Source organism: Mus musculus, chromosome 13 (genome assembly GCF_000001635.26).
Source record: "Mus musculus strain C57BL/6J chromosome 13, GRCm38.p6 C57BL/6J".
Lineage (NCBI taxonomy): Eukaryota > Metazoa > Chordata > Mammalia > Rodentia > Muridae > Mus > Mus musculus.
The window spans coordinates 111,387,547-111,410,123 of NC_000079.6; positions in this window are offsets into that span (position 1 = coordinate 111,387,547).

Below are 22,577 nucleotides of genomic sequence, written 5' to 3' on the forward strand. Positions count from 1 at the left end.
AAGAATTCTTTGAGCCAGGGGCTAGACTCAGCCTGTTCTAGAATTTAGTGAACCCCACCGTCGGAGCCAGCTCTACTAATCTACTGAAACATGGGGAGAAAATGTACCTCTGGGGCCGCTATGCTTTTCTCTCCTTGGAGCCTAAAAGGTTTTATCTTTAGTGAGTAGGGCCTGAAGTGACTGAGGCTGTCCCCTGGAGAAACAGTCAGGTGATGAGCTAGCTCTTCAATATCGAGAGAACAGTCACCTAGGGATTCGGAATTGAAGGCATTTAGAGGCTAGCAGAAGCCTCATGCTGACTGCAGACACCTGGGAAAGCATGAGCTGTATAGACAGACATTGACTCCTGGAAGGAATTAGAGAGAAGCCCACCTAGCACTTAAATCTTATAAAACACAGAGGATTGTGAGATGGGTTAGTCGTGAGAAGTTAGAGATGGGATGGGAAATAGGTAGGCTATGGTGGTTTAAATGAGAAATGTCTCCTTGTGGGCTCTGTTGTTTAGACCTGCGTTCTAAGTTGGTGGTGCTGTGTGGGAGGTGTGCAGCCTTCCTGTAGGAAATACATCCCTGGGGATGGACTTGGAGGATGCAGAGCCTCACCTTATGTCCAGTTTTCTCTCTGTTTAATGTTTTCTAGTAAAATGTTATCTCTCGGCCTTCGATTGCTTTTGCCATGACTGCTGCTTGGTACCAGGGCTCTAACCATTATGGACTCTTCTCTCTCCCTCTCCCTCTCCCTCTCCCTCTCCCTCTTCCCTCTCCCTCTCCCTCTCCCTCTCCCTCTCCCTCTCCCTCTCCCTCTCCCTCTCCCCCTCTCCCTCTCCCTCTCCCTCTCCCCCTCTCCCTCTCCCTCTCCCCCTCTCCCTCTCCCCCTCCCCCTCCCTCTCCCTCTCCCTCTCCCCCTCCCCCTCCCCCTCCCCCTCCCCGTCCCCCTCCCCCTCCCCCTCCCCCTCCCCCTCCCCCTCTCCCTCTCTCTCTCTCTCTCTCTCTCTCACACACACACACACACACACACAAAATTCTGCCTTGCCTGCATCTCACATCTGCCTTTGTCCTCACCAACTTCTGGTTAACCCACCAGTACCATCTCCAATAATATAGAAGCTCTGTTATGAACTGAATGTATAACCCCAAAATTCTCATGCTGAAGCCCAAATCCCCAATGTCTCCACCTTCCAGCATCCAGACCAATGAGAAAAAAAATCCTTTTGGTTTAAGCCACCCTATTCACAACATCTCGTTATAGCATCTGAGTTGAGACATCTTCGGATCTCCTGGAAAAACAAAACACTCAGCTCCAAAATAGGGGAGGGGCTTTGGTGCAGTGTTTTGCTGAGACACAGAAAATAGCAACATGTCTTCCTTTAATGAATAAAAAGAGTTGAGATTCCATAATCCCCAGACCATCACATCTGTAGGCTTATGATCCAAAAGACGAAGACCTCACACTGCCCTAGTCACCTGCTCTCTAAGTAGTCGACCACATTCGTCAGAAATCACCCAAAGAGACTGTTAGGTAAGCTAGATGTCTGTTCACCACTTTAAACCTGCCATGTGAAAATCCAACGATGGGATTTCCCAAGCCTGTATTTTCATAGGCTCCCCAGGGCTCTCAGGTAGGAGAACCACTAGCAGAGGCTCTGACTCTCTCAGCCCATTTCTTCCTTGATGCTGTACTACAAGCTAAGACTTGGATGGCCACAGGGAAGCTTCTTTAAACCCATTACACTCAGAGCACAGTCTGTGCCCCACTACATCCATCTCATGTAAACTTTCTAGGAATGCAGACTCTCAGGCTGCAGCCCCACCACCTCCAAGTGTGTTTGTCCATCAAGCTGCTGTTGGAAGTGACACTGTGCTCCTGTGGACTCAGGCCACCCCCAGTGAATGCCTCTGGCATCTGTGAAAGAGTAACTACTGTTGGGATTCAAAATCAAACCAGTCTCTTTGGAGAAACACAGAGAAAGTCCAAGTAGGGTGCAGAGCAATTTTTACTAGAGAAATCCAAGCATGGACAACTGAACCATCTTGCCAGCCCCAGCCTTCTTTTGTGGGTTCCCCATCCCCTCTGAATAGTTCTTTCTGTTTTCATGCCATACCTATTCATAGCCTTTCTTTTTTTTTTCCTTGTTATAATGTAGACATGATACCCAGAGGTTACGCTACCATACTGGACCATGAAATAATTGACATTTAGTGAGATGTTGAACCCCTGACAATGCCATGATTACGATCTCCGAATTTTAAATTTCTATTTCGTTCATGTACCTAATCTGTAGTTTCCTTTTACCGATGGCTAGGTGACATTTACCTCTTTTCTCCTACAACTCGCTTCATGAACCACAATCTGAGTGATCCAAAATGCCCGAGTGCTTTGACAACAAGAAAAGGAGACTGCCTATCTATCCTTCCTGCTATGACTCTCTCCAGGCAATACACAGACAGACATGTAAGGGAACACAGGAACAATTCTTCTTCTCCAGGGGGTTGTGGGACCTTTCTGTTGCCATAGAAAGAACTCCATTGGAGTTCTTATCAAGGTTCCTTTGTGCTTACTTATGGGAGTTCCAAGCTGTATTTCTCTTATTGCAACTTAGAGAAACTCTTCACCAACTTTAAATGGAAAAAAGAAATGCAGAATCACTTGCTAAAGACAGCACTCAACTCCCTGGTCACCCAGCACTCAACTTCCTGGTCACCCAGCACTCAACACCCAGGTCACCCAGCACTCAACACCCAGGTCACCCAGCACTCAACTTCCTGGTCACCCAGCACTCAACACCCAGGTCACCCAGCACTCAACACCCAGGTCACCCAGCACTCAACACCTAGGTCACCCAGCACTCAACACCCAGGTCACCCAGCACTCAACTCCCAGGTCACCCAGTGCTCAACTCCCTGGTCACCCAGCGCTCAACACCCAGGTCACCCAGCACTCAACACCCAGGTCACCCAGCACTCAACTCCCAGGTCACCCAGTGCTCAACTCCCTGGTCACCCAGTGCTCAACACCCAGGTCACCCAGCGCTCAACACCCAGGTCACCCAGCACTCAATACCCAGGTCACCCAGCACTCAATACCCAGGTCACCCAGCACTCAACACCCAGGTCACCCAGCACTCAACTCCCAGGTCACCCAGCACTCAACTCCCTGGTCACCCAGCACTCAACTTCCTGGTCACCCAGCACTCAACTCCCAGGTCACCCAGCACTCAACTTCCTGGTCACCCAGCACTCAACTCCCAGGTCACCCAGCACTCAACACCCAGGTCACCCAGCACTCAACACCCAGGTCACCCAGCACTCAACTCCCTGGTCACCCAGTACTCAACTCCCTGGTCACCCAGCACTCAACTTCCTGGTCACCCAGCACTCAACTCCCAGGTCACCCAGCACTCAACTTCCTGGTCACCCAGCACTCAACTCCCAGGTCACCCAGCACTCAACACCCAGGTCACCCAGCACTCAACTCCCTGGTAACCCAGTGCTCCTCCCCATGGTCACCCAGTGCTCAAATTCCTGATCATCCACAGCACAAACTTCTTTGAGGTCTCACTAGCTGATAAGTCACTGTGGTGGAGGTGGGACAATGGAGCTCTCCAAAAGCTGTTTCTGATTAGTATGCTTGGCTCTAAAGCCAAACTCTTGACTTGAGGCAAGAAGCCAATTATTTCTAAGCAAGGTTGAATCTTGACCTTGAAAACATTCAGGGATTAGACTATTCAGTGAATCGGAAAAAAATGTTTTGGCTGGATTTGAGGTTTATTTTGTTTCTTTTTTTTCTTTTGAATAATTACCTTCTTCCTGCTAACCTTCAAACTCTAATACAATTTTTCATGTCATCCATATAAATGATCCTTCTCCAATGATTCAGGATAAGTTCTGAAAATGATTCTAATTCATACTTCTACCCTATGCCCAGGATACAAACACATAACAAAGAATAGTGCGCATCCTGGCACATGGAAGGTCTTAAATAGATTTTATCTAAATTGACCTCCTTAGTTTTATGCTTTGTGCTCTCCATTCTCTCACGTGGACCACACATTCAGCAAGTATCAGTACGTATCATACCTGTCTTGTGCTTCAATAACTGCAAGCTCGAAACCATGCCACTGATTTAAGCAAGTTCAGTAGTTAAAGGCATGGTGGCCCAATGCCTTTAATCTCAGATTCTGAAAGGCAGAGGCACATAGTTCAAGGCCAGCCTGTTCTACCTAGTACGTTCCAGGTCAGCTAGTCCTACACAGTGAGGTGATGTCTCAACAACAACAAAAAACAAAACTCAGCAGCTAAAGGCACCTGTCACCAATCCTAATGGCATGAGTTCCCTCTCCACAGCCCACACGGAAGAAGGAGAAAAGATTCTGCAAGGTATCCTCTAGTGCATGTGCATACACACACACACACACACACACACACACACACACACACACACGAGCATGCGCACACACAAGAGCATATGCTGAATAAACAAATGTACTTTAATGATTTTAAGAGCACTCTTCTAAAAGTTGGGAAGGCCAGGGTCAACGGGCTCCTGCCTGGCATGGGTCCTCCTGCTGCACCAACCCACAGCAAAAGGCAAGAGAACATGCAAGAGAAAGTGAGAGTAAAAGTCTGCACTCTCATCCTCCGGTCCTTCTAAAACCCACATCAGTCCATTCACGAAGACAGAGTCCTTGAGGCTGAAGCACTTCACAGAAGTCCCCCTTTCATGCTGCTGCTCTGGAGGTGACATTCCCAGTGCACAGGTTTTTTTGGGTTTTGGGGGGGCAGAGGGGTGAGGGGAATGTGGGGAAGCACATTCTAAATTGAGCATTAGGGATTATGACTATTATTTTTATGTTCTAAATCTCGCTATGAATTAGCAGTTATAAAGAGAGTTGTCAAAAGGTATATCCAGACATTGTCATCCTTGAAAGCACATGGTCATCGTTATACAAGGATGTACATATCCTTAGGCACGTCTGTCACTGTGGGGACTAGCTGCAGTTACAGATGGACATGGGAGTTCCCCTTCCGAAGCTGCTGCAGGAAAGCAGCTCAGCCTATCCTTGCACATCCATGACAGCAATTGCACTCACAGCAGCCGTGATATAGAGCAGATCAAGTGCCCATCAGCCCATCCTTGCACATCCATGACAGCAATAGCACTCACAGTAGCTTTGATACAGATCACATCAGGAGTCCAGCAACAGATGAGTGGATAAAGAAAACACAGTGTGTACACAAACCATGACGAGAAATGAGAGCATGATGTTTTCAAGAAAATAGATGCAACTGGTCATCTTTATGTCAGGAGAAAAAAACCCAGGCTCAGACAGGCAAACCCCATGTGTTTGCTTCTGTATGAAAAACCAAAAATTAAAAGTAATTGTGTGTGTATCTCGAAACTGAGAGGGGCTGTAAAAAGGAAGAGAAAGAGATCTTTAGGGAGGTAGGAGATAGGGTAAAGGAACATATTCGAAGAATACAACATAGGGCTGGAGAGATCGCTCAGCGGTTAAAAGTACTGACTGCTCTTCCGAAGGTCCTGGTTCAAATCCCAGCAACCACATGATAGCTCACAACCATCCTTAATGAGATCCGATGCCCTCTTCTGCTGTATCTAAATACAGCTACAGTGTACGTACATATAACAATAAATAAATCTTGGGGCCAGAGCAAGCAGGGCTGGAGCGAGCAAAGGTCCTGAGTTCAATTCCCAGCAATGACATGATGGCTCATATCCATCTGTACAGCTACAGTGTACTCATATACATGAAATAAATAGATAACTCTTAAACACACACACAAAGACGACAGCATGGTCTAACTGTGGAAAGAAAAGAAATGAGCTGGGGGGGAGGGGCAGTGTGGGGCCAGGGAATAGGAGGGCGTAGGGGAGTTGAACAAAAGAAGAAAAAACGTATATCACATATACAAAAGTACCATAAGGATGGGCTGACCAGCTCAGCTCCCTCCCAGGCCCAGCTCCTGGGCTCTGAGATTGGCCTGCCCACCCCAACATCTACCAATGAACTGCTGGAGTGCATGAAGGAGCAGGTCCTACATATGCAAAAATAAGCATCTCCATGACACAGGGCAACATCAGGATGCCTGAGAGAAGTCTCCGTGAGGATCCAGTATTCACAGAGTCGCAGAAGCCAGAGGCCTCCGACCTGAGCCAGGAGTCATTGCAATGAACATTCACAAGCAAAGAAGCAGGCTGAAGGGTACACCATGGGACACACTGTGACACAATAGAGATTTTTTTTCCTCTGTTGCGGGGAGGTTGCAAGGGTGGGCGGCAGGTACGAGGGGAGGGGGTGGTGAATGGGACTGGGTGGCATGATAGGACATTCACAAAGAAACCAACAAAAGGATAAAATGGACAGAATTGCCCTATGGCAGAGCCAGCGGAAGGACTGAAGGAGCTGAAGGGGGTGGCAACCGCATAGGAAGAACAACAGTGTTAACTAACCTGGACCCCTGGGACTGAGCCACCAACCAAACGCTATACACAGGCTGGTCTGAGTTCTCCAGCACATATGTAGCACAGGCTACTTTGTCTGGCCTCAGTGGGAGAAGATGCCCTTAATCCTGTAGAGACTTGATCCCCAGGCAAGGGGGAAGGGAGCACCCTCTCAGAGGCAAAGGAGAGGGAAGATGGGGCAAGAAATCTGTAAAGAGGGCGGGGGGGGGGGGCGGCAACATTTAGGGATATAAAAAATGAATAAGGAAAAGAGAAAAGAAAATTCGATAATGAGCCCATTACTTTGTATGCTAACCTGAAAAGATTAATTTTAAAAATTCCCTTTAACTAAGGCCTACCATGAAGCCATGACTATCTGTGACAGAAGCAACTGGAAGACTGGCGCTTTCCCAGGACTGTGGCTTGGGTGACAAGAGAGAAATCTGTGGGACACTCTGTAAATGGGGTGTGAAACCAGGATATGAACTACCCAGGAGTCACCTCCTTCTCACACATGAGCAAGTACAGCCTCCTTGCCTTCTCGCTCACCCGCTCGCCCGCTCGCTCACTCACTGCCTCCCTCACCACTTCCCTGGCAGCCAGTGAGGTGTTTTCATTCCAATGGGGCTTTTCCAGAGCCAGGAGCTCTGAAGCTGTGGAGCATCAGCAACGGGAACTGAGCAGCCAGCATCCAGGGCGCCTGAACTGGAGATCACCTTGGAGAGCCAGCCCTACCTCATCCTTGGAGCAAGCTGGCTTGGAGTGGACCTTGAACCTGGCTCTGCCTGCTTCAGAGCTGGGGTGTAAGCATACAGACCACTACATACAATCTAGCAGTCTGCAGGAAAAGCTGGCAGGTGGAATTTCATGCCTAAGTAAGTGGAAAGAACTGAGGTTGTAGTGGTCTTTTGGGGTTTTTTTTCCCCCGTTTTATCTGATGTGCTATTTCTTTTTAATCCACTTCTTCTAACATCCTGTTGGGCCTACGCTGCCTCTTATATATTTGGGGTTGGGGAGGAGGGACAGGAAGGGAGGCTGCAGGGAAGATTGTGATGGATCTGAACAGGAAATGTCTTTTTGACAAATGAAGGCTCTCTTCCCTTGCCTAGTTCTGAAACGCCTCTGGCTTGAAAGTTCTCCATATGCTCATAGCTGTTATTTAGGTACACCACGCAATTTCTAAACAAAGAGCTCCATTCTTGGCCCCCACTTACACAGCCTGCAACAGCAAGGCAATGTTCCACTGGAGAAATACAGGAGATCTAGGGCTGAGTGAGACCACAGGTCACAGAATAAAACGTGATTGGCAATGACAATAGGACGGTGTGGGTAGTCAGGGCCAATCAGCCTGCCCGAGAAGAAGCTTCTACCTGTTTCCAGAAAGTTCCAACATTCCCATGGGTGTTGCTTAGCTAGGCTTGCTATAACAAAGCACCCTAGACTGGGTGGCTTAAAGAGCAGGAAGGTAGCCTCACACTTTTGAGACTAAAGGGCTAAGACCAAGGTCTTAGCAAGGTTAATTCCTTCTGAGACTTTGTGAATCGGTCCTGTCTCTCTTCTGGATTCTGGTGGTTTTCTACCCATTGCTATTGACCCCCCGGGCTATCACCTTGAAATCCACATTTGTATCCATATACTGCCCTCCCCACGGGCATGGCCTATGACCACATTTCCCTTTCCATCCGCACACTGTGCAGCATGCACACACACAAACACACAAACCTCACTCGATTAGAGGTAAGCAGCCAGTGTTGGTAGATCTCTTCAGCCAGGTTCCAGAGAGAGGATCCATTCCTCTGTCTGAGCCTCTGAAGGAGGATTCCACAAGCCAAAGGGTGGAAAAGCGAGCTCACCTCCTAACCCCTTCCAACTCCTGATCCCGTCCACCTCCCCTCACCCCCTCACCCCCCCACCCCACCCCCCACCCCCAACTCCCATGCCATTCTAACCCTGGATGAATCCAGGCTCTTTTCAGCTCCCACCAGAATCACTTCAATTCAGTTTAAAATCAGGGAAACTACACCACAGGTTCTCAGCCTGTGGGTTGTGACCTCTTAGGACTTGACAGACCCTCTCACAGGAGAAGCCTAAGACCATCGGGGAAACACATTATATGATGCATAACAGTAACAAAATTACAGTTATAAAGTAGCAGTGAAAATAATTTTGTGGTTATGAGGTCACCACAACATGAGAAATATATTAAAGGTTGAGAACCGCCGAACTACAGGGCTTTTCTTCAGACGTGCCAGCTCTCTGCTCCAGAAAATTCTGATTTGACCCAATTTGGACTCACTATCCCAAAAATCATACCTACTCCAATAGAAGGAAAAGCTTGTGGTCAGCTCAGGGGTAGCCTAAGAAAAGCCAGTGGACACTTTTTCTGGGACACATGGGGCCCTCAAAAAGGTCAGGCCTTAAAAGGACAAAATCCTTTGTAACTGAGGGTGAAAATCAGCTCTGGAACACTGGGGCTTTGACACACGCACACTGGCTTTCGGGTACCTGCTCCCTATAGCAAAAGCTGCTACATTTACAACCCAATTCATGAAGGCTAAGCTTCCCACTTAAGGCGGCAGGTGTTTATTGGCAAATAAAATACCCAGCATCCACCTGAAACTGTCCCATATGTCCTTTGCGGGTATTAAGCCATTAAAATCCGGTAGCTGGTGAGATGGCTCAGAGGTTAAAAGCACTGACTGCTCCTTCCAGGGGTCCTGAGTTCAATTCCCAGCAACCACATGGTGGCTCACAGCCATCTGTAATGGGATCCGAAGCTCTCTTCTGGTGTGTCTGATGGCAGCTAGCATGTACTCATATAAATAAATAAACCTTTTAAAAATCAAATATTTAAATATTTGAAATCCACACAGCCGCTTGAAGCAGGTACAAGTATTCCCTCATTTTAGCAAGGAACATGGTGCACAAAGGCCAAGCAGCCCCCCTGAGCACACCCAACCTGTGAGTGCTGGAGCCTAGGTCTGAACTTTTGACATTAATAGTCTAGGTGCTGAACTGCTGCAATGGAGGACTAATGTAACTTTTAAGGAGTTGACAGAGCAAAACGTAGACGGAAATAACCGGAAGCTACAGCTGAACCGGAACCTGCTTGACTGTGCCACAGTAGCTGCATTTGAGAATGCGCTTTCTCCCACTCAACAAGCCTAGCCAGAGAATAAACAAAACTGTGTCCCCTGCCAGCCCTGCAGCATAGTGTGAACCGAAAAGGGGAGGCAGGGTGGGAGTGGGGAGTGGGGGTGGGGAAGGTGTGCCTGCTCCTATCAGGACAGCAATCTCTGGAGCTGCAGGCTGGGCTGTAATGTCCCCTAAGAGTCTTCCCTCTTTGCTTGCTCTTCCGTAAATGCAAATTCTAAAATGGCAAACAAACAAAAACCTGGCCCAGTTTCTACTTAAGAGTGTGATTTCCACCTGTGGGAAGAAGAGTGCTGCCTAAGCCTCCCACACTTCCGTGCGCAGCTGTCACAGACCTTGACAGCCTCACCTCAGAGCCGGGAGGATGCTGGGACTGGCTTCTTTGTTTTTGAGTCAGTTCTTAACTCTTGGGAAGAGAGTTGACCATCATCCCCTTGGAAAGCACTCAGAAGCCCTCCCCCTCTTTAAACCAATCTGGACTACAGCATCTGTCAGTTTCACCCCCAAGGTTACTGCTGCTCTGCAAATGCAGGGGTCAGAGTGACTACAGCTGCGCACTAAGTTAAGCTTAACAGCCTTGTTTACTCTAGCAGGTTCCTGGTAAACAGTGCTGGGGCTGGAGAGGCTTGTCCTGTTTACATTAGCATGACAGATCCTAGTTGGGGGTCCCAGAGCAGGGCAGAGGCTGTGCTCCCCCCAGTGCCAGCTGTTTGAAGAGCCTGTGTTTTGAAGAATGGTGTTTATGTAAGGAACCACTGTTGATGTGATCTCTCTATCAACTGTGAGCTTGTGACGTAGATGGACGTTGTTCTATTTCAGGACCTGCCAGGCCCCCCCGAAAGAAGAGAATCATCACTGTGTGCAAAGACTAGAAGTCCCCCACAGGTCACCCTCCATACACAGTGTGACCTTCATGAGTTTCAGGCTTTGTGTCAGCACTTCTTGACGTCAGCACTATTAGCATTTGGACAGGATAATTGTAGAAGCTGTCCAGTGCATTGTTCAGCTTCCTGCAGCATCCCAACCCTTCATGTCCTTTGTTACTTCTCCAAAATGGGGGGAGAGGGCGGTGCAGGGGAGGTTAATGTGTGTATGTCGGGTGTGTGTGTGTGTGTGTGTGTGTGTGTGTGTGTGTGTTTTGAAAGTATAGTATCAGCATGTGATTCTTATAGTTGATTTATAAGGAAAGGAACCTGACTGTGAAAATCAAACCTCGATTAAGACCAAAGGAGATGATCACCAAAGACTGATCCATCCAGAAAGTTGTACAGAGACCCTGTTGTAGGTTTTGTCAGAGGAGAAGTGAGATGTTGGTACTCTGTGCCACCCACCTCCCCAGATCAGCTCCACTTCCAGGGGCTCCTCCCACAGCCTGTCTCTTAAGAGTTATACCACCAAGAAACAGTCTAGTATCCCTGAACAGCTAATGTACTGTTATCATTTAAGCAATTGATCCTCACTCCCAGAACTGGAGTCCAAAATGCAATCCAGTCATAAGAGTAAGAAAATAAAAAAGTAGTGTGCACCGCCCGACTCAATAAACTTATGTTGTAATGGATCAAAAAGAATGCTAACCAAAAAAAAATTACTGCCCTGTATTCTAGAGGGATCTATGAGATGAAATCGAAGCAAAACAAAGTCTTTGCCTGAAGGAGAAGAGGGCTCAGGAAAAATTTGAAGTGGGTCTGGATTGTTGAAAATGGCAGGAAGGAATACTAGCTACTTCAGGCAGAAGTGAAATACAGCGAGACCTGGAGCAAAGATATCCATAGTGGGCGTCAGACTGACAGGACAAGGAGATCGGTGAAGGACACCAGAAGTGAAGGACACCAGAACATGAGCTTCTAGTTATGAGCCCTCAATAATGCTGCACTCTCTCAATGCAGAAACAATGCATAGATGGTTGTCATAACCCCAAGTTATAACAACACCGACAGATAGATAGACAGATAGATAGATAGATAGATAGATAGATAGATAGATAGATAGATAGAGGATGGATGGATGGATGGATGGATGGATGGATAGATGATAGATAGATAGATAGATAGATAGATAGATAGATAGATAGATAGAATGGAAAAGCAGGTGGGACTGTTAGAGTGACAGGGAGATGAAATGTGAATTAGCGTTCGCTACTTCCAAGTTGTAAGCACTCTGCCCATCCCTCCATCCAGCATCAAATGGGCTGAAACTAAGAGGAAAGGAGTGGGAAGAAAGCCATTGAGCAGCAATTGCTGCAAAAGGTGTCTTAGATAGGCAAAAGAATCTGCAAGTGTAGAGAATAGTGGATCCATTCCCTTCCCACCATACCATACTATGCCATCCAGGTCCCTGTCAAGCATTTCTGTGAGTGACGCAGCCAGAGGAGGAGGTCACTGGTACAGATCAATTGTTACCTTCCATGGATTCCACAGCAAATCTTTAACAGTAGGATTGTATTGTCTCAGTTCTGGAGGCTGCACGTCTTAGAAGGTGTTGGCAGGGCCATGGTTCCTCTAGGAGGTGCAGGAAGTTCTTTCTGGTTTTATTACTTGGCATGAAGATGCATCATTCTAGCTGGCTATTTCTATGAGGCACTCTCCATGTGCAGCTGTGTCTTCACGTCGTGCTTATAGAAGGACATCACCCACACTAGTATAACCTCAACTTAAAATGTATTATACTCACCAAAAGTGACTCTCCATTCTGGGGCACTGGGAATTAGAAATCCAACATAACTTTCCAGGGACACAACCCCCAGCACCCCAAAATGCGAAAGAAACCTCTTTCCTCTTCGTGTGGCTTACTCAGAGATCTTGCCCACTATAAGGTCAAAGACGACAGTAGACTGGGGTATATAATCTAATACAGAAAGCAAGTGTAGCTCGGTGCTTACAGGAGCAAAAGATAGTTAATCCCCCAATGCAGAAAGCTTGTATTAACCTGAAACTCCACTGTGATCTATGCCCCTGAGGTCTACAGCTTTCATTGCTCCCTAAACATCAGATTCTACAGTTTGCCTCATTATATAAGACCACACAGTGCTTTATGGAATCATAAAGGAGACAGCTCAGTCCTTAAAGCATATGTTTTAATCAGTTTGCAGCTAATCAGGCAAGGAAAGACTGTAAATGTCCTTCTTCGCAGCACACTGTACCCAAGATGTTAGCAAAGCTGTGCAGGTCTGCTACTCTGAGGGTTGCTATCTGCAGGCGAGGAAGAAAACAGACATGGCTTTTCCCCACTTTCTCCTCTATAAGTTTCAGTGTCTCTGGTTTTATGTGAAGTTCCTTGATCCACTTAGATTTGACCTTAGTACAAGGAGATAGGAATGGATCAATTCGCATTCTTCTACATGATAACCACCAGTTGTGCCAGCACCATTTGTTGAAAATGCTGTCTTTCTTCCACTGGATGGTTTTAGCTCCCTTGTCGAAGATCTAGTGACCATAGGTGTGTGGGTTCATTTCTGGGTCTTCAATTCTATCCATTGGTCTACTTGTCTGTCTCTATACCAGTACCATGCAGTTTTTATCACAATTGCTCTGTAGTAAAGCTTTAGGTCAGGCATGGTGATTCCACCAGAGGTTCTTTTATCCTTGAGAAGAGCTTTTGCTATCCTAGGTTTTTTGTTATTCCAGATGAATTTGCAGATTGCTCTTTCTAATTCGTTGAAGAATTGAGTTGGAATTTTGATGGGGATTGCATTGAATCTGTAGATTGCTTTTGGCAAGATAGCCATTTTTACAATGTTGATCCTGCCAATCCATGAGCATGGGAGATCTTTCCATCTTCTGAGATCTTCTTTAATTTCTTTCTTCAGGGACTTGAAGTTTTTATCATACAGATCTTTCACTTCCTTAGTTAGAGTCACGCCATGATATTTTATATTATTTGCACAGGGAAAAAAATTCCTGAATAGAACAGCAATGGCTTGTGCTGTAAGATCGAGAATTGACAAATGGGACCTCATGAAACTGCAAAGCTTCTGCAAGGCAAAAGACACCTTCAATAAGACAAAAAGGCCACCAACAGATTGGGAAAAGATCTTTACCTATCTTAAATCAGATAGGGGACTAATATCCAATATATATAAAGAACTCAAGAGGGTGGACTCCAGAAAATCAAATAACCCCCTTAAAAGATGGGGCTCAGAGCTGAACAAAGAATTCTCACCTGAAGTATACCGAAAGGCTGAGAAACACCTGAAAAAATGTTCAACATCCTTAATCATCAGAGAAATGCAAATCAAAACAACCCTGAGATTCCATTCACACCAGTCAGAATGGCTAAAATCAAAATTTCAGTTGACAGCAGATGCTGGCGAGGATGTGGAGAAAGAGGAACACTCCTCCATTGTTGGTGGGATTGCAAGCTTGTACAACCACTCTGGAAATCAGTCTGGCGGTTCCTCAGAAAATTGGACATAGTACTACCGGAGGATCCCCCAATACCTCTCCTGGGCATATATCCAGAAGATGTCCCAACCGGTAAGAAGGACACATGCTCCACTATGTTTATAGCAGCCTTATTTAGAATAGCCAGAAGCTGGAAAGAACCCAGATGCCCCTCAACAGAGGAATGGATACAAAAAATGTGGTACATTTACATAATGGAGTACTACTCAGCTATTAAAAAGAATGAATTTACGAAATTCCTAGGCAAATGGTTGGACCTGGAGGGCATCATCCTGAGTGAGGTAACCCAATCACAAAAGAACTCAAATGAAATGTACTCACTGATAAGTGGATATTAGCCCAGAAACTTAGTATAGCGAGGTATAAGGTATAATATGCAAAACACATGAAACTGAAGAAGAATGAAGACCAAAGTGTGGACACTTTGCTCCTTCTTAGAATTGGAAACAATCACCCGTGGAAGGAGTTACAGAGACAAAGTTTGGAGCTGAGACAAAAGGATGGACCATCTAGAGACTGCCATATCCAGGGATCCATCCCATAATTAGCGTCCAAACTATGACACCATTGCATACACTAGCAAGCCTTTGTTGCAAAGACCGTGATATAGCTGTCCCTTGTGAGACTAGGCCGGGGCCTAGCAAATACAGAAGTGGATGCTCACAGTCAACTATTGGATGGATCACAGGGCCCCCCAATGGAGGAGCTAGAGAAAGTATCCAAGGAGCTAAAGAGATCTGCAACCCTGTAGGTGCAACAACATTATGAACTAACCAGTACCCCAGAGCTCTTGACTCTAGCTGCATATGTATCAAAAGATGGCCTAGTCGGCCATCACTGGAAAGAGAGGCCCATTGGTCAGGCAAACTTTATATGCCCCAGTACAGGGGAACGCCAGGGCCAAAAAATGGGAATGGGTGGGTAGGGGAGTGGGGGTGGAGGGTGTGAGGGACTTTTGGGATAGCATTGGAAATGTAATTGAGGAAAATACATAATAAAAAAAAAAGATAAAAATTTAAGCCAAAAATTTTCAGTCTGATGAGTAGAGCACATTGGCTGTGTTAACAGTTTTATATTTATATTTATGTATTATAAAATTTAACTTTGGAGATGCAATAAATTTATGAAAAATTATAAAACCAAAAAAAAAAAAAAGAAAACAGACATGGCAAGTAGAAAGCAGAGCTAGCAATCAAGAGGAAACTCAAGGTCAGGACAGAGAAGGAAAGCCTGCTCTATAAAGACAGCATTTACCTCCAGTCTATAATAACTTAACTTTGTTTAAATATTCAGAGGCACTACCAGGCAATGGTGAGACACCCCTTTAGTCCCAGCACTTAGAAAGCAGAAGCAGTGGATCTCTGAGTTCAGGACCAGCCTGAAACAAATTCCACAATAATCAGGGCTATACAAGGAAACCCTGACGTGTGTGTGTGTGTGTGTGTGTGTGTGTGTGTGTGTGTGTGTGTGTGTGTGTTGCATATTTATAATATATATACACCACATGCTTATGATATATATATATATATATACATACATTTATACTTTTAGATATGCTACCAAATAGCAGATGCACACATTCTTTGCCTTATTAGCTGCAAACTGATTTAACAAATACGCTTTAAGAACTGACATGCCTACTTTATGCTTTCATAAAGAGCTGTATGGTCTTATATAATGAGGCACATTATATAATCTGCTATCTATGGAGCAGTAGATAGATAGATAGATAGATAGATAGATAGATAGATAGATAGATAGAGTATACCATATACCATATAAATATATATATGGATATATATATCCCACATATATACTACATATAGTATATATGTGGATGTATATGTGTATTGTATGTGTATGTATATAATATGTAATATGTTATATTATATATATATATGTATATATGCAAGGAGCTTGGAGCTGAACTTGTTATGACCTTGGCTTAGACTGAGTTTCTGAGAGTTCTGATAGAACCAACAGACCTTTTATTTTCCTGATACAAAGAATTCTGAACTTCTAGGTGACTTTTGCTGCCTCTGTGACTTAGTTTGTTTCTCTGTTGCTAGGATATAACATTGACTAAGAACAACTCAGAGAGAAATGGGTTTATTTCATCTTCCAGGTTACAGTCCATCATTACAAGAAACCAGAGCTATGAAGAGACCTGGATGCAGAAGCCAAGCAGAGACCATGTAGGAATGTTGTTTGGGGGCTCACTCCCATGGCTTGCTCAGCCTGTTCTCTTATACAGCCAGGGTAACCTACCCAGGGATGGCATTGCCCATAGTGGGTTAGGCTCTCACATATCAATCAGCAATTGAGAAACTGCCCTATAGACATGCCCACAAACCAATCTTATGATGGCAACTCCTCACCTTTTCCTCTCTCTTTTCAGGTATATCTAGATTCACGTCAAGTAGGCAAAAACTAACAATGACACCCTGCAAACGATGACTACTAGATAAGTAAAGAGCATCTGGACTACTATGATCTGGAAGCTTTTGGACTCACCTGGAGGTCAGGGCACCTTACATTCCACCAATAGCATCACTGGAGAGGCATGCTACTTCTTTTCACAGAATCCTGATTTTTAACCACAACATTTTTTATTGGATATTTTCTTTATTTATATTTCAAATGTTATCCCCATTCCTGGTTGCCCTCAAACATATGGGCACAGGGGAAAAATTCCTGAACAGAATACCAATGGCTTGTACTGTAAGATCAAGAATTGACAAATGGAGCCGGGCACGGTGGCACATGCCTTTAATCCTAGCACTCTGGAGGCAGAGGCAGGCAAATTTCTGAGTTCGTGGCCAGCCTGGTCTACAGAATGAGTTCCAGGACAGCCAGGGCTACACAGACAAACCCTGTCTCGAAAAACCAAAAAAAAAAAAAAAAAAAGAATTGACAAATGGGACCTCATAAAATTTCAAAGCTTCTGTAAGGCAAAAAGACACTGTCGATAAGACAAAAAGGCCACCAACAGATTGGGAAAAGATCTTTACCAATCCTTCATCTGAAAGAGAGCTAATATATATATATATATACAAAGAACTCAAGAAGTTAACAACAGTAATTAAGACATCAAGATTCAACCAAGGAAGCTGAGCGCAGCAGTGAACACCTTTGATCACAGCACTTGGGAGATAGAGAGGGAAGCCAGTCTCTGACTTTGAGGCCAGCCTGATCTACAGAGCAAGTTTCAGGACAGCCATGGCTACCCAGAGAAACCTTGTCTTGTAAACCAATGAACAAAATTGAAAGAGAAAGCAAGGAGAGAAGGGAGGAAGGGAGGGACAAAGGAAGGAAGGAAGGAAGGAAGGAAGGAAGGAAGGAAGGAAGGAAGGAAGGAAGGAAGGAAGGAAGGAAGGAAGGGAAACAGAAAGAAAGGTCAACCAAGCAATCGTTCACTAAGCAGCTTGCTGTTAGAGCTCTATCAAGCCCCTAGCCATCGTCCACTGACCACCTGAGATATACTTGCTCTCACAGCCCTCCATAAGAGAGCAACCCCACAGCCTTCTTTCCACTCTCCCACTGAAGTGTTTAGCAGCTTCTTTGACTCACTAAAGTGTCCCCATGTGTATTGAAAAGTTCACAGTCCATTTCCTTATTCACCCTTGGCCTCTGCCCTCCGCGCCACCGCCTTGCATTGCCAACAGAATTGAAGTAACGCAAATTACGTTTCATTTCTTTCTCCGCTTCCCTGAGAGATGTCAGGCAGACGGTCCATCATTTGATGAACTTCACTAAACTGAAATACTGTAGTCCTGTAACCCTAACATCTAATTCAGCATCAGAGCAGACAGGAAGTAGCCTCTACCTCAAGAGGATGCAGGATTGTGAGGTCTCACAACAGCCAGCAAGTACCTGGCTAGTACGTTGCCTATGCCCCATCCTATATACATATGGGTCCTGTTCTTTCTACCAGCATCCTGGTCCCATGTGTGCTGGCTAGTTTTATGACAACTTGACACAAACTAGAGACAGTGGAGAGGAGGGAGCCTCCACTGAGAAATCTGGCTATGAGCCAAACTGTGGGATATTTTCATAATTAGTGATGAGAGCGGAGCAGCCCATTGTGGAGGGGACCATCCCTGGGCAGGTGGTCCTGGATTCTATAGGAAAGCAGGCTGAGCAAGCATCCCCAGCATACTTACCGGGGAGCATGCCAGTAAGTATGGCCTCTTCATCAGCTCCGGCCTCCAGGTGCCAGCCCTGCTTGAGTTCCTGCCCTTACTGCTTTTTCTAATAAACTGTTATATGAAACTGTGAGTAGAATAAAACCCTTTGCAGTGCCCTATAGGAACTTCCAATATCAAACACAACAATGCAGCAGCAACGGGAGAAAGAAAGAAAGAAAGCAATGTTAATCAACATATCAAAAGTTAACATATCAAAACAGTTAAGAGCTAGGGATGTAGCTCAGAGGCAGAGAGACCTGGTGTGTGTGAAGCCTTGGGGCTCAATCCTCATTACAGAGAGAGAGAGAGAGAGAGAGAGAGAGAGAGAGAGAGAGGAGCTACATTATTAGAACCATGAATATTACATAAGTGTGACTCACTGAACTGAGTTGAGCATCTGGTTAATGTGAAAACCCAAGGTGGGTGGATTACAATTTCCCACCCTCAGAAGACTGGAGATTCTCTAGGTGTGGCCCTCCACCCCACAGCATCACCTGAGAGTTTGTATGAAATGCGCATTCTAGGTTCCAGCCCAGATGTTCTGAATCAGAAACTCTCGGTGGGATCGGCACTCTATACTGGAACACACTCTGCTCTAACCCAGTGGCATGCAAACATTTGAAAGCCAGTGGAAGAAACACGTGTGACCATTCAACACGCACGCACGCACCCACCCACGCATGCATGAGCTGTAGCACGAGGCAGTGTGAGAGTGTCTGTTTCTTGTGTGTGAGCCCCAGCTCAGGTCTGGAGAGGGCTCAAAGTGAATATGCGTTCTAGAATTCCAGCCTCAGCCCAGGTCTGGTAGGTCTGGGAAGTTTCTCTGTTTTCTCTTAACCAGCAGGTCCTTTCCTCGAATCTCACAGGGTGAGGGTTTGTGTGCCAAGGTGAGACTGTCATAGTGAGCTGCTAAGTTGCACTGCTCTCATCCAAATTGTATTTTAACTCTGTAACCGAGGACCCCAGAATCCCAGGTCCTATGCTCCTATGACAGGCTCTGTGTTCCAGTGAGGCTCTGTGCAGTTAAGGGCTCTGGTGAACTCAGAGTTGATTCTGTTGGGCTTAGGAACAGAGAAAGCAACTGGAATTTTTCCCTGTGGAAACAAACGCAAGCCAGCCTTCACAGACCTTCTCCCGAACTCTATTTCCATTTACAGCAGACTAGAGGATCCTGAAGACAACTTTCAAAGTCAGATGAAACACACAAAAATATTTTCATGAAAGGATCAAATAGCAAGCGAGAGAGTGAGCAATTGCTTGGCAATGGTCTAGGGGAAACTGGAAATTTGGAGACGCAGGACCTACATCTAGGGCTGTCACTGCCCCTGCGAGGCAGACAGAAGACAAGACAGTACGTTTGTCATTTTATGAAAATACCAGGAAGAAAAAGAAGACTCTCAGGAGATGCCAGTGCTGGGTGAACGGGGCTTCCCGAGGTTGGGGGCGGGGCTTCCCAAGGGCTGTATCCTAGAGAGGACCACGTGTGTGTGTGTGTGTGTGTGTGTGTGTGTGTGTGTGTGTGTGTGTGTTGCTTGCCTGCAGGTCTCAGTTTCTCAGTTCAAGTAACATGACACTGGATTCTATATCTAAACACCTCCAGGCACCTAGTGAGAGTCAAATAAAATCTTCTCCAAAAGAAAATATCGTATTAAGTCTCAAGTTATTTTTGCAAATTAAGCTTTTTAAATCCAAAGTCCAGCACATGACACGAGGTAAAATTGTACCTCTGTAATCGAGGTGACACATTCTTATATTCCAGCATTTGGGAGTCAGATGGAGGAGAACTATAAGTTCAAGGACAACCCTGACTATACAACGCATTCTAGACATAACATAGTTAAGGCATCTTAGAGACAGAGCAGGGGACAACACCACCATTCACCCCTTGTCCTTACAATAAGGCTCAGGTCTGAGCCCTGGACTAAAATTCTGACAGAAGCCAAAGAAACTGTGGAATGCATTGATATATATGAAATAAAATCGCACAGAGTTAGCTGTATGGCGGTCCCCAGTTCAAGAAACATAGCTTCCAATTGCTCTATCGGGACTCTAAGGAATGGAGCAGTCAATCAGAAACTTAGGAAGGGCAAAGACTCCTGGCTGGGGCACTGGCCCTGGGGAAGCATTTGCTGTGGTCCATCTAACTCTGATCCTTGTGTGGCTTCCCAAGCCAACAGCAGACGGACAGACAGAACCCAGCAACATTCAAATAAGGTATTCACGGCTTTCCCATGCAAAAATGAGTTCCCTATTATTTATTCCTTAGGTGCACAGAGAGAGAGACAGGGAGCAGTCTGAAGGAGAGACTGCCACTGACAGACAGCAGTGCACAGTCTTTTGTCATGCACAAATCAAGGCAGGGGGGGGGGCAGTCATTCTTAGCCTGTCTGTGCTGTAGATTTTCCCTTCCTCAGAGCATCAGTACCACAAGTGACCCCTTTGTCTGTGTATCCTCTTCACTTTGAGGCAGGATTCCAGGTTCCTCAGGAGCCATCCAGTATGTGTGTGTGTGTGTGTGTGTGTGTGTGTGTGTGCATGCATGTGTGTATATGCATGCGTGCATGTGTGTGTGCATGCGTGCATGCGTGCGTGTGTATGTGTGTGTGTGTGTGTGAGAGAGAGAGAGAGAGAGAGAGAGAGAGAGAGAGAGATCAGACACATTTCCTACGTTAGTCTGACCTCAAAATGCCTCCTCGGTAAATACGCTGTTGTGTTGTCTCTTATAAAATATCCACCCCTGTTTTTGCTGTAGAAAGACAGAAAGAAAGAAAGAAAGAAAGAAAGAAAGAAAGAAAGACCTTGAACATGCAAAGAATTTTTCAAGTTTCACCTGAGGCTCAAGACAGAGGTATGAAGTCTCCTGGCATGGAGGAAGGGTCACAGAGTCAAGGGCAGGCTGGTCAGAATTTCTGCATATTTCTCTCTCTCTCTCTCTCTTTCTCTCTCTCTCTCTCTCTCTCTCTCTCTCTCCCTTCCCTTCCCCCCTCTCCCTTCCCCTCTTCCTCCCTTCCCCTCTTCCTCCCTTCCCCTCTTCCTCACCCTGTTTCCTTAGAAAGACAATCCCAAATAAACCACAGAAGTTCTTTGAAGCCCAGTTCACCCTTGTACTGGCTAGTTTCATGTCAACTTGACACAGCTGGAGTTATCACAGAGAAAGGAGCTTCAGTTGAGGAAATGCCTCCATGAGATCCAACTGTAAGGCATTTTCTCAATTAGTGATTAAGGGGGAAAGTCTCCTTGTGGGTGGGGCCATCTCTGGGCTGGTAGTCTTGGTTCTATAAGAGAGCAGGCTGAGCAAGCCAGGGGAGGCAAGCCAGTAAAGAACATCCCTCCATGGCCTCTGCATTAGCTCTTTCTTTCTGACCTCCTTGAGTTCCAGTCCTGACTTCCTTTGGTGATGAACAGCAGTATGGAAGTGTAAGCTGAATAAACCCTTTCCTCCCCAACTTGCTTCTTGGTCATGATGTTTGTGCAGGAATAGAAACCCTGACTAAGACAACCATGAAACCTTATATTCACAAAAGAAGTAAACAACCATAATGGGGCAGGCTTCGGTTGAGGTTTTCTGGACGATGGGGTACAGTGTTTAGTGAATAAGATGAACATCCCATGTCGGGAGAAGCAACTTTGGGTGAGGTGCTTGGGGCTATTGGAGTCCTCGGAAAGAGAAAGAGAAAACAGGGAGAGATCATACAGCAGTCACAAACTCAGATTAAGTGGGCCTGTTGCTGCCTTTGCTAGAGTCAGCTAAGACCGCCTCAGAATCAGAGCTCTGGCTTGACGTGGTAGCATGGTACAGAGGCTGTGTTGAATGGCATTGCCCTTCAGAATGAACGCAGAGCTTGATGCATTGAGACCTAATCTTCAAGCTAGGAAACAAGCATTGAGGCTTTATAATTCCCTTTGAAGGATAACAACTCCTGGAGACAGGAAATGAAACACGTTCCCAAAATTAGCCTGCTGATAGGTGGCAGGTGCTGGCGCTGAGACACCCATTCCTTCTAAGACTTCTATCACTCAGCCATTTGAGTAAATGTCCCAGCTCCTGTATCCAGTAGGTGGGGCCCATTGTGTCATGTGCAGTCAAGTCACTGAGGTTTAAAAACTAAGTTTTGATGTCAGTGTAGCCTAACCAAGATCCTGTCACTACAGCGGCTGTAATATACTAACTGCTCCACCCTGTGTGTGTGCGTGTGTGAGCGTGTGTGTGTGTGTGTGTGTGTGCACACGCGTGTGCATGTGCGCGCGCTCGCACAGACTAGTTTAAGTAATTTTCTTGGAAACTTATTTGAATTCAAAATAGACTTGCAGCATTTTTGATAGATTGTGGGTGGATGGATGGACAGACAGACGGACAGTGAACGGGAATACTAGCAAT